The sequence below is a fragment of the Coturnix japonica genome, chromosome 4, assembly GCF_001577835.2.
Source record: "Coturnix japonica isolate 7356 chromosome 4, Coturnix japonica 2.1, whole genome shotgun sequence".
Lineage (NCBI taxonomy): Eukaryota > Metazoa > Chordata > Aves > Galliformes > Phasianidae > Coturnix > Coturnix japonica.
The window spans coordinates 61493750-61505099 of NC_029519.1; positions in this window are offsets into that span (position 1 = coordinate 61493750).

Genomic DNA, 11350 nt, shown 5'->3' on the forward strand with positions numbered 1-11350 from the left:
CTTCATTTTCTGTTTGCTAACATAAAAGCAGGTACTTCTGAATATATGGGGGAAATACAAGGTTGGGAGGACAGACAGCTTCTTTCAGCACTGGTAACTTCAAAATACCTTGTTAATAAATGATATAGCACTACACAGTTTTCTCCAAAGTCCAATGCACTGCTGAAGCTGTAAATCCAGCTTCTACTTTACAGTCTCTTCTTTAGGCCACTCATCTGGTATTTAAAATATCATAATGAGGAGGAAAAAAAGTCAAGCACTATCAGAAGGTTATGCATGTAGCATAGTACTGAGGGGGGGAGGGGGGGGGAGGAAGAGTAAATAAAAATAAGATGCCTTCTTCTTTAGTCACCCTGAATCTCCTTATAACCAGAAAAACACCATTTTCTGAGCTGAGCACCGAACACTCCGATATCTGAACAATTTAATGCAGTGGTTTGTACATTACAATGAATCACACATCTTCAGTCACATATGCTTCTGTTGTGTTATTATCATTATATTTGTCTTACTGCTTTCTTCAGGAAACTAGTGGTACCAAAATAAGTATGCTATTCTAATCTTGTTTTCTTTTCACTTCAGCTTAGATTTTTAGTGCTTAGATTGAGCTCATTCAATTTACAGGATCATTAACCAGACTGCAAACAAAAGGCAGAGACAGAGCGTCTCTGCAGGAATCCTCAATGCCAAAACAGCCCCTGGGTTTTACAGCCTCAGGAGTTCCTGGCACAGCATCCATCTGCTTTCTCTCACCTGAAATCCACAATAAGATCCAACAGGTAGAGATAGTGGCAAAGAAACCAATAGCAAAATTGTAATGCTTTCTTTTCCAGTCAATATTAAATTGTATGTGAATTTATTTATAGGCTTCCTGGTGAAATCTCTACAAAGAGATCAGGATTTCATTTTACATGGTGGATTTGAATTACAAGTGTTTGGAAATCAAAGTAAATGTTTATTTCCATAAATACCTGTCTCTGTCTCTCTCAGGGCTGAGAGGCAGTAACAGCATTCAGCACTGTGATAGCAGCAGGTATCCATGTCCAAGCATGGAGACAGCTGTGCACTGTGTCCACCAGATCCTTTCTGTGCATCCAGCACAACTTATTAACCATGTGGCAGTGACACCTTTCAGTTACAAGTTTATTCACATAATAATGTGAAATTCTTTAATCTATAAATTGTTTTCCTAATTAGGATGTCTTTTGGTTTGATTAGGCTTTCTGTAACTGTTTACTATTTCTTATTTCTTTCCTCCACAGAGTTGAGAAGAATGCTAAATTACAACCCTATCCAAAGAATGAATCTTTCAGCTGAACACTCTTATATAAATGACTTTCATTTCCTTTGTGGTATACATTCATCAGAGGTAAATTCAAATGCATGCACACTTTACTACTTGCTTACATTTGAAAGACGTATTCACAAATACAATATTTCAAATGAAGACTTTGCCAAAGTTCAGTCACAGTCTAAATAAGCTCAGAGGATTTCAGATCAGTCTGACATCGAGCTCAAGATACTGACCACACTGCTGTATAATCATTTAGATGTTCACCAATAGACTCCAGTTAATAACATACAGGCACACTTTTTTTTTTTTTTTTTTTTTTTTTTTGAACATAAATAGAGGCCTTTATGCCAGGCAGCTAAATGTTTACTGACTTAATGTCACCTCTTTGAATGCAAAGATATTTCATTGTCCAGAACTGTTCCTGGAACACTGAGCAGCATAATGATCCCTGATAAAACAGGCTCCTGGGATGGCTGATACCACAGGAAATTTTCATAGTCATGCACAAATTCTAGAATCCCATTGTAAAGTAATCTACAAAGATTTGCATTTGTTGGATTCAAAATGTCTTTTATACTGTTCTGCTATCAATTCTACTCCAGGACAGGTAATTTGTGAGGTTTCCTCCTCAATCTTTTTCTGCATCTTGTGGTTTTGGAGCAGGTTATTTTCTTTGTTTGTTTTCAGCAACAAAACCTGGAAAAGAGTGAAACCTGTGCAGGTGAGTTTTCCTTTTAAATAAGTGAAGTATTTTAGTAGTTTAACTATAGCACAGATATCATATTTATTTATTTTTAGCACATCCCAGATTGTCACAGAATCGAAGAATCACAGAATGACCCGGGTTGGAAGGGACCTCAAGGATCATGAAGTTCCAACCCCCCTGCCTGGCAGGGCCACCAAACTTCCACATTTACTAGATCAGGTTGCCCAGGGCCCCATCCAACCTGGCCTTGAACACCTCCAAGAATCTCACTTAGATCTTAGTCACTAACCTGACATTTTAATGACAGCAGTTTTATACTTCATTATGAACCAGCTCAATACAGATCATTCTCAGAAGGATTCCCACACTGCCTGCTACAGTGGCAGATGGGGTTTATGAAGGTGGTTATAAATGTGACATGGATGTCCACAGGCAAGAGCAGTAATGCTCTGATCTTCAGCAAAGCAACCATTTATGCTGTGCCATGCCCTAGACTAATATAATGTTGAGGCTCTTGACTCCTACTGAGAACAGTAAGTCTCATTGATAGGAGACTGAATATTTCAAAGCCTGTAAGTCTGGGATCACATCCGGCACTGACTAGAAGTGGTTCCTCCTGTTAGCTTTCAAATCGCCATCCCAATCTTTCTTGATGAGAGAAATTGAGCTCTAGACCCTCTACCAAATTTTATTTTTTCTGTTTCAATAGTCATCTCCTTTAAAAATATCAGCAGCCTACCAGATTAAAGTACACAGAGAAGGGAAGGTCAAGTGGCAGAAGGAGGCCTTTTCTTCTCCCTCCCTCAGGCACTGAAGTGCGACAGGGGTCGCAAACAGGGTGCAGTACAGAAGTGAGTTACCATTTACATAGGCAGATGGGATAAGGATAATGTCAGGGATTCTAAGACTATTTTTGTTAAACTTAAAATACTAACTTTTGTCAAATATTAATTTGTGAGATTTGTTGCAAAATAAAAAAAAAATACAAATAATGAAAGAATGCCTTTCCAAGTTTTTACTAGCTCTCTATTACCATAATTTGACTATTTAATTCAGATTCATTATTTTTCCTAACCAGGATGTCACTTTTCATGTAAACTAAACCCATAGTTATAGAGAATATTTGAAGAAAACACTTAGGTCACAAATTAGTGCATCTCTGATTACGTTTCTATTTCTTTAGTCATTACATAATATAGAACATGAGAAAATAAACCACAATGAATGTTTTCAGACTTAGGAAATTTGGAACATAGTAAGTTGATACACTTTACAAAAAAAATGTGATCACATTACTGAAAATACATATGTACTGTAAAATTCAACGATGCCAATGATCCTTTAAAGCATGTGGTATTAACATATTTTGTGTGTATATCACAACTTCTTTGACACTTGTTCAAATATTTGACAAAATATTTACATATATGGTAGTGCTTCTGACTTAGTACCATATTTGCTGTCCTTGCACCTCTCTTTCTCTGTGAAACCTCACCCAGGTTTCCGCTTGTTTCCTAGTCAGTGTTATCCAAAAATAAATTAGAAAGATTAACTATATAAGTGATTCTATTAGGAGAAAACATTTTGTAATAACCACTTTTCTAAATGTCTTTTAATTCAATTCAGTGTTGACAGCAGATGGAGTAGTCAGGATGGAAACATTTGCATATTGAGCAAAGCTCTTCCTGTCCCGATTCTGATTTTCTCCATTGCTCTGAGCCACTGCTGATTTTGCTTCTCATTCTAGCCTCCCCACTTTGCTCACTTTCCTTCTCTGCTTGTTCCTTGGTGCATTTTACACTAGTGACTCTTTCATTAGCAAAATAAAATTAATTAAATTTTCTAGCTTGTAATCTTTCAGTGATAGTTATTTGTATTCAGTAAAGTTTTTGTTTATTAACTGCATATAAAAAACACAGAGTTCCTCTGACTGGAATAAAGTAGATATGGACTTATTATTTCCTAATATATTTTCAAACTATGCAATCTGCTGTTTCATGATCAATGGACTGTGGAACGCAAATAACTGATTTCATACCTCTCTGATTCCTGTAATGATATAGTTATATTATACCAGAATTATATCCTCGAATTGACTGCACAGCTGAATGTGTTATGTCAAGAAACACAGATATTCCCAAAGTGAATTTGCTGATATTTTAACAGTGCTTTCTTTTGCACTTTGTTGACTTAAGGAAGCAATCTGCCTTCATGATTTCCAAGATGCTTGTACTTGTGGGGAAGAAGTATTTCATTTCATCAGGGCTTTTTCATTGTTAATTCCTTTGCCAGAATTAAGCAAGGACCAAAGTTTATGCAGGGATAAGAAATTACGGGATCTTCTCAAATTGTTATTGAACTGAAGTAATGACTGCAATTCATGCTGTTTAAATATTTAATAGAGAATTTAGTTTAATCAGCCTGACAACACAGACAAGCATATTTGTACCTAGGGCCAACAGTGAAAATAGCAGTTGGTATTTATGTCTTTACTAATTTGTTTTCCTTTGGACATTGCTACTTCAGAGGTCTAATTCTTCCCTCAAGCCTGCAGTTCTGAAACATAATTGTTGTAAAACTGAAGCAATTAAGTATTTACTGATTAAATAATATATTTCAAAGAAAATAGTTACCTAATCATTAATGTAATTAAGCGAATAAGCATTTTACTACTACTGTTTTAGTTATATGATTTTGCATAATTGTTGCATGCAATTATAAAGCTATTAGTTATCACCCTCCTGTTCTGTAAATTTCTATAAATTTCATACAGTCACTACTGATGTACAGCTTTATCACCTTTTCCTTCCCTGGGCTGCAAGTTCATCAGCCTTTACCATTTCTTTTGGACACAAATCTGAAAGTAAGTTCAGGATTTTGCCAGAGAGCTCTGTACAGCATCCCTGTGGGTGGATCAGCATCTCAGTCCACCAGTCATCTTTGTTACAGTCTGTAGACATTTACAATACATGTGTTAGAAGACTTATACTGCCTTTTGTTTCTAAACTGATTTTATATCTTATCCTCAATTTACTCTATTTCCAGACCCTTCTTTTTGTCATTCTTGCACTTTATTTTCTCTGTTGGAACATTTTTCCCTGTGAGTCAGAGATGGACAAGATAATTTGGTTGAAGGCACATTTGGATCCTCTTCAAAGTGGAGGGCAGTGGACTTGTTCCACAGCTGTAAGACTTAGGCAGGGTCAGAGCCCTCCTCATGCTGCCATAAGTAACCAGCTTCTATGCTTCCCCTCTCCATAAGTTGCGCTTACCTCAGTGCAATGGGTGGGTATAGCTTGCTTCTCTTGGAGTTCCTGATGATCTTAGACCTTGTTCCCAGAAGGTCCACAGGCTCCTAAAGCAGAATGCACAGGTTGCTGAGCAAGATGTCCCCTCCATTGTTTGTCTCTGTTTGTTGAACTTGTAGGATTACCCTTAAAAGTAATTTCTGAAATCCAATGCAGTTCCCAAAGGATTTTTCCTAGCACCAAAAACATCTGGCCTTGTAATTTCTTTTTGTTGTTTGTTTTTGTTTTTTGTTCCCCAGTAGTAAAATTATTATATAGTTTGTTTATATTCGCTACAGAATGTTGAAACCTGGAGTTGCTCAATTTATTTTTCCCTTGGACTGTATAACAAAAGATTTTGCAGAAACCCGACTAACCAATTGATCTCTGAAAAAGAAAACAGACACAGGAATACTCTGTCTTTAAGACAGAGTAGCCTTAGACTTTGCTGTCCTTAAGCTCTGTGGGTTTCTTTTTTTAAACACAAGTTATTTATGGAGCATCCTGTATGTCAACCTTAAAGTCCTATGTTCATCAATATTGCCTTTCTGTTGAATGTCCCCATTAATCACAAAGTGGTGATTTTCTAGTGCAAAGTGAAACTAGGGTGTTGACAACACTTGAAATTTCTCTTACAGGTTATTTGTTGTGCAGACAGGATCAGACATCTTTCTATCCACCATATCTTAGGGATATCCATGATACAAATTACTGGTATAGAGCAGAAGTAGCATTTGCACTTAATGTCCAGCAGCACAGTTTGGTGTGTGTTTGTTTGTTTGTTTTTACATTCTTCTATTTGCAGTTAATTCATTAGGATCTTTGCACAGATGGGAGAGAATTAAACAATAGTCTAAGGAATGTAAATATGCTGAGGGCAAATAGAAACCTGTGGAGACCTATAAAAGGAAATCACTGCATTCTCATTCTTCATTTTATCAATGCTTTGTTTACTATGCAAACATAGGAGAAGCAGAGGTGATAGGGTATTTGCTCAGGAAATATTCATCACTGTCTGGCATCTTGAGGTAATTAGTCTGCCCTGTACCTCCTTTGGAAACCATAGCAACTCTACAATAACTTAATTACATTCTGATTATAACATAATAAATAATAGGCACTGCTGCTAAAATATATTAATTAATGCATTCTTAACTGCCCAACTACTGTATACAAATGCACTGTCTGTAATTGGTTTCTTGATTAAAAACTGTTTGCAAAACAGAGATTAAAAAAGATCATAATTTTGAATGACATCAGTCCTGGATGAAATCAGAGAAAAAATTCAGTTAATTGAAGACTGTAGGAATCAAGTTAATATCAGTCAACACAGTTCAATGGGAAATATTAAGTTTTGTTAAGCAAGACCAACTGCATCCTTTAAGAGTGTAATTTTTGTTGATTAGTAACTAAGCAGATATAATCCCCATGTTCTGTAAGGTTTTTGGCATACTGTAACACGGCAAAGGATGACCACAAATCATAATTATGGAGTACGAATAAAATATATTGTAAAAGATTAGGAAACAGCTAAAAAAAAATCTTATAAAACAACAAAACCAACCAGAACAACAAAACCAAACAAATAATTAAAAATAAATAAATAAAACCAGCCTCAATGTTCACGGGTTTTTACTCATCTAAAGGTAGGTTTTCACATCTAGAACCAACAAATGCCAACTATTCACCCAGCCTAGGTGAGTTAAGAAACAGCAAATCTAGAAAATGTTTCTAAGTATTCATAGATTCAGGAAGTCTTCTCATTTGTTGGAAAGCTAATACATACTATGGAATCTGGTACTGATAAACCAAGTGTTAAGCAATGATAATAAAATTCAGATGAAAGCTTGCCTGCAGGGAAAGAATTGATTCAAAATGGGAAGAAATGCTCTACAGCGGAAAAATGTGGATAAGCTATAGTGCTGGCTGGATTACCAGCTAGTGTTTGCGAAGCTAGCACTGGAAAGTCATATAGCTTCACAGTACAAAAGAAGCCCAGTTGAGAAGTAAGGATTATTTTCCCCTGTTTTCCTACTTATGGCTTCTGCAAGAAATTCAGCAGAAGGTTGCCAAACAACATGAGCACACGCCAGTTTGCTCAAAGATAGACCAGGGAGCACTAACCAGGTACAGCATCCCATTGTTTTGGCTTGACAGTACTTTGCTGAAAATAAGATGGGGAGGTAGGTTTCTAAAAGACACCATGGGATATAAGTAACTGAAGCACCAGGGTCATTTAGGTACTAAAATCAAGATGGATGCGTCTCAGGAGGGGTTGGTAATCAGTACAGGAAGAGATAAAAGAAACATAATGGCCGGAACAGCCTGTGATGCATGTGGTACGTCAAAAGAAATGACCCCAAACAGAGAAGATGGACCTATGATTTCATAGGAACTTATTCCCCTGATTCCCAGTCTGTGACTGTCATCATTATATCATCATTCTGTGGAAAAACAGGGCAGTGTGATCAGTGAGTCCTGGAACAGCACAAAAACTGAAATTGCTCTGTTTTCACTGAGTATTAAATTAAGATTTTCAGATTTATTTCAAAATCACATCAGTTAGTAATGTTGTAAACAGCAAAGTCTGAATTCCTCAATAATGCCAAGCTGAATTCTGAAATTTACAGAGGGCGTAAAAGAAATTTATCCAGCAAACCATTATTTTTTGAGAGTTAAATGAGAATGCCGTTGCCGTGCTCTAAGAACACCAAGACAAAACTTCCTTTCCTGATAACTATATTAATTTTGTAAAACAACAATACAAAACATAATACTTCTCATATCCTCTCCGGGTCTGTTGACCACTTTATTTTTCACCCATCATTTTTTTCATAATTCAAATATGACTGCATTGTTTTCCCAACACCCTTAGAAGGAATGTATTCATGAAATTCAGTGCAGGTGAGTATTCAAAGTGGTGGCTGAAATAATTTGTAACTTGGTCATTATAATGCCCATTCCCGTGCTTGCTGAGACCCAAGCTGAGTCTCGATCCCTTACTACAACTCTAGCACACTTCTCAGACTGTAAAAAATAATGTTACAGATATGGAAAAAAGATATTAAAAATACTGTCATATCCACTACAGAAGAAAACTATTTGTGGTTCAAAAATATATTGATAGATTATGTACAAGATAATCAGTCATTATGCTCATATCCATCATGATTCATATTTGACTCACATGGTAAGTGAAATTAATCCAAGTCACAGGCATAAGCACAACTGCCTTTTTCCTATAGGAAGCTACAAGTTGTTTTGACTGAGCATTAGCACTGTACCAGAAGATTGCTCCCAAAAACCAGTGGAAAAACAATCACCAATAAGGCCTAATTCCATGCTGAATTCAACTCCACTGGCACTCACTGAAAGATGTGGGAAACTTATCAAGCAATTTCTTGCCATTCTTTGGTAACCATTACTCCCTGTAGATACCCATCAGAGCACTTCTGTGCTACTGTATTTAGCTTTGGAGCTGACATAGATCTCTAGAAGCTTTCCCATCCCCTACCTCTTGGTAGTGATGCAATACATACTTTCTGCCACACGAGGGTATGCATCCCAGTAAATAAACGAGAAGGAATGGCTACTCTATCACACTCTCTCTTCATCAACACTTTGGTTAGGGTTTGCATGATGGAACTGAAATCCTGGAGCATTGCATTAAAGCACCAATATCTGAGGGCCCCCAGCTCTGTGTTAGCAACATACACAGACACATCACAGCACTGGAGCTTTTAGGTTAAAATAATTTCTTGTTTTGACAGGGTGACCATGATTATTCAACAGTCTCAAGCAAATGCTGAGACCATGGATCTACATTTACTTCTGAGAAAAGCAGTTTGATGCAAATGCAACCATTTCATGTAGTCAAGTTGGAAAAAAATTGTTAAATCGGTATTTAACTTTGCAAATACTGAACAAACTAAAGGGCTGCTATTACCTGCAGTTCAACCAGCTTGAGCTCAGAGTTAAGGAACTCACTTCCCCATATATGCTATAGATCAGTGTATCTAGCAGTAGAACTCAATAATCTATGTATTTTTTTACCAGTTCCCTCGTATAAGCATACAGCATTGTTCATTTTCAGATATACCAGGAGCTGAGCGCAAAAATAACAGTAGCTGTGTCTATGGAGTGGGTGGAAAAGGGGGACTGAAACAATTTCAGAATTAATAATGGCGTGGTATTTTAAGCACTGCTACTTCATACTGATTTCAGAGGTTGTTTGAATACTTTTTCAGATGAGCAATGCTAACTGCAGAAAATAGCTCATGTTCTACACAGAAGAAGGAAAGGACATCGTTGCACCTTTTCCCTTTTTTCTTTTCCTTCTTCCCCAATTCTCTCCTTTCCTTACTTCTTCCATTAGAAATGGGAGACTTGTATTGTCATGTGACAGGTATGAACTCAGTAGCACTAACTTAATAGCCAGCATTCTAGTAATCACCTGAGCAGCCAGCTATGACTTGGTTCTTACCAAAGATGCAGCTACAAAAGGCCACCAAGACAAAGTAAGGAGTTGCACCCTATGCTTCACTGCAGAAATCCATTTCTGTACAATCCCATGTTCCCAGCCTATTTTCATTCTGTCTTTCTGGCCTAGATAAAACACATCAACTAACAAACCAACCCCATTTGTTTCTTTATGGTGTGACACAGTAGGTATCACAGCAAGTTCCATTAGGAAATGCTGTCTAAATATACAAAGGAGGGCTTCTGAGTGCCTTTCTGTTGGTCAAAAGTAAACATAAGGAACTGCAGCTACCACCATGAACAAGAAAGCAAGAACATATCAGTGATCTCATTTCTAGTTGTCAACATGTCTCTTACTTTCTGGTTTGGGCTTAAGCATATTACCAAAGAGAAAGGCCTTAAGCTTTGTTTATGCAGACTTTGCTAATTCTGTGTCCTCTCAGCAGTCAGACTGTAAAGACTTGAACATGTAATGTGAACAGTATCTTTTCTATTAATTACCTAATTAAAAGTAATGGCCCTGTAATTCCTATGATATATGCAGCCATGTAGCTGTCACAATCTGACAGTTCTATTTGCTAATCACTGATCCCTCTTCATGAGTTGCTGCTATGATACTATGTAGCTTACAATGACAGAAGTAGCTCACGGCAGAGAAAATTCCTATTTTGAGCAAGCTTAGTTTTGTCCCACCATGTTTCAGATATTTCTTTTCATCTGAAAAAAAAAAGAAACTCAACTTTAAAATAAGTGATTCCTTTTAAAGATTAACTAGAAATTCTAAGGATCACCTTATCCTGTCTTCCCCAGCTTTCAGCCCTATGTCATACTTGCTGAGGTCCTGCCACAGCCATAGAGGGAACATGCTGCATTTTTCACAGCCTCATTCGATGCCTTGTGCCCCCATGCAGAGCCAGGCATTGTGCAGTCTGCTGGTTGCCCTAATGTAAGCCAATGAGAACAATCTGCCAGAGCACATTTCCGGGCTTCTCTCTAATCCCTGATTTTGCTAGTCTAAAATCACAAGCAATTTCCATAGCCCCATTAGGCGAGGTATTTCAGAAAGCACTGACAACCTACGTTGTAATAATGAGGTCTTTCATCAGGAAAGTCTATGAATAATTAATTCTAATTAAGTAGCTGATATACACAGTAAATCATTCATTAGCACTTCAGTTCTACACATTACTGACTGCAATAATTTTTGTTAGTGTAAATGCTGAGCAAGAGAGTATAATCAATGAAAACATTAATAAAAGTTTGAATCACTGCTAGGAAACGAATTTCTTCTCTGCCTTTGTTTTCCTTACTTGCTCTTACAATATCAGGGAGTAGTTGTCCTTGGCCAATGACTCACTCTACTGCAGCATTAGCTGAAAAATAGTGAGGCAGTAGGCACAACAGCAGAAAACATAAAGCAAAGAGGAAAAATGATGGGCTGTAATCAGAAAGTGACTGGCTTTCTGTTAAGAACAAGGAAGAGACAAAAAAACAGAGATACTAAGCCAAAGATAATGAACACAGAAAGCTTATTTGGAGAGCTTTACAGTCCACGAACTGTCATCATATTTACTGCTCAAAACT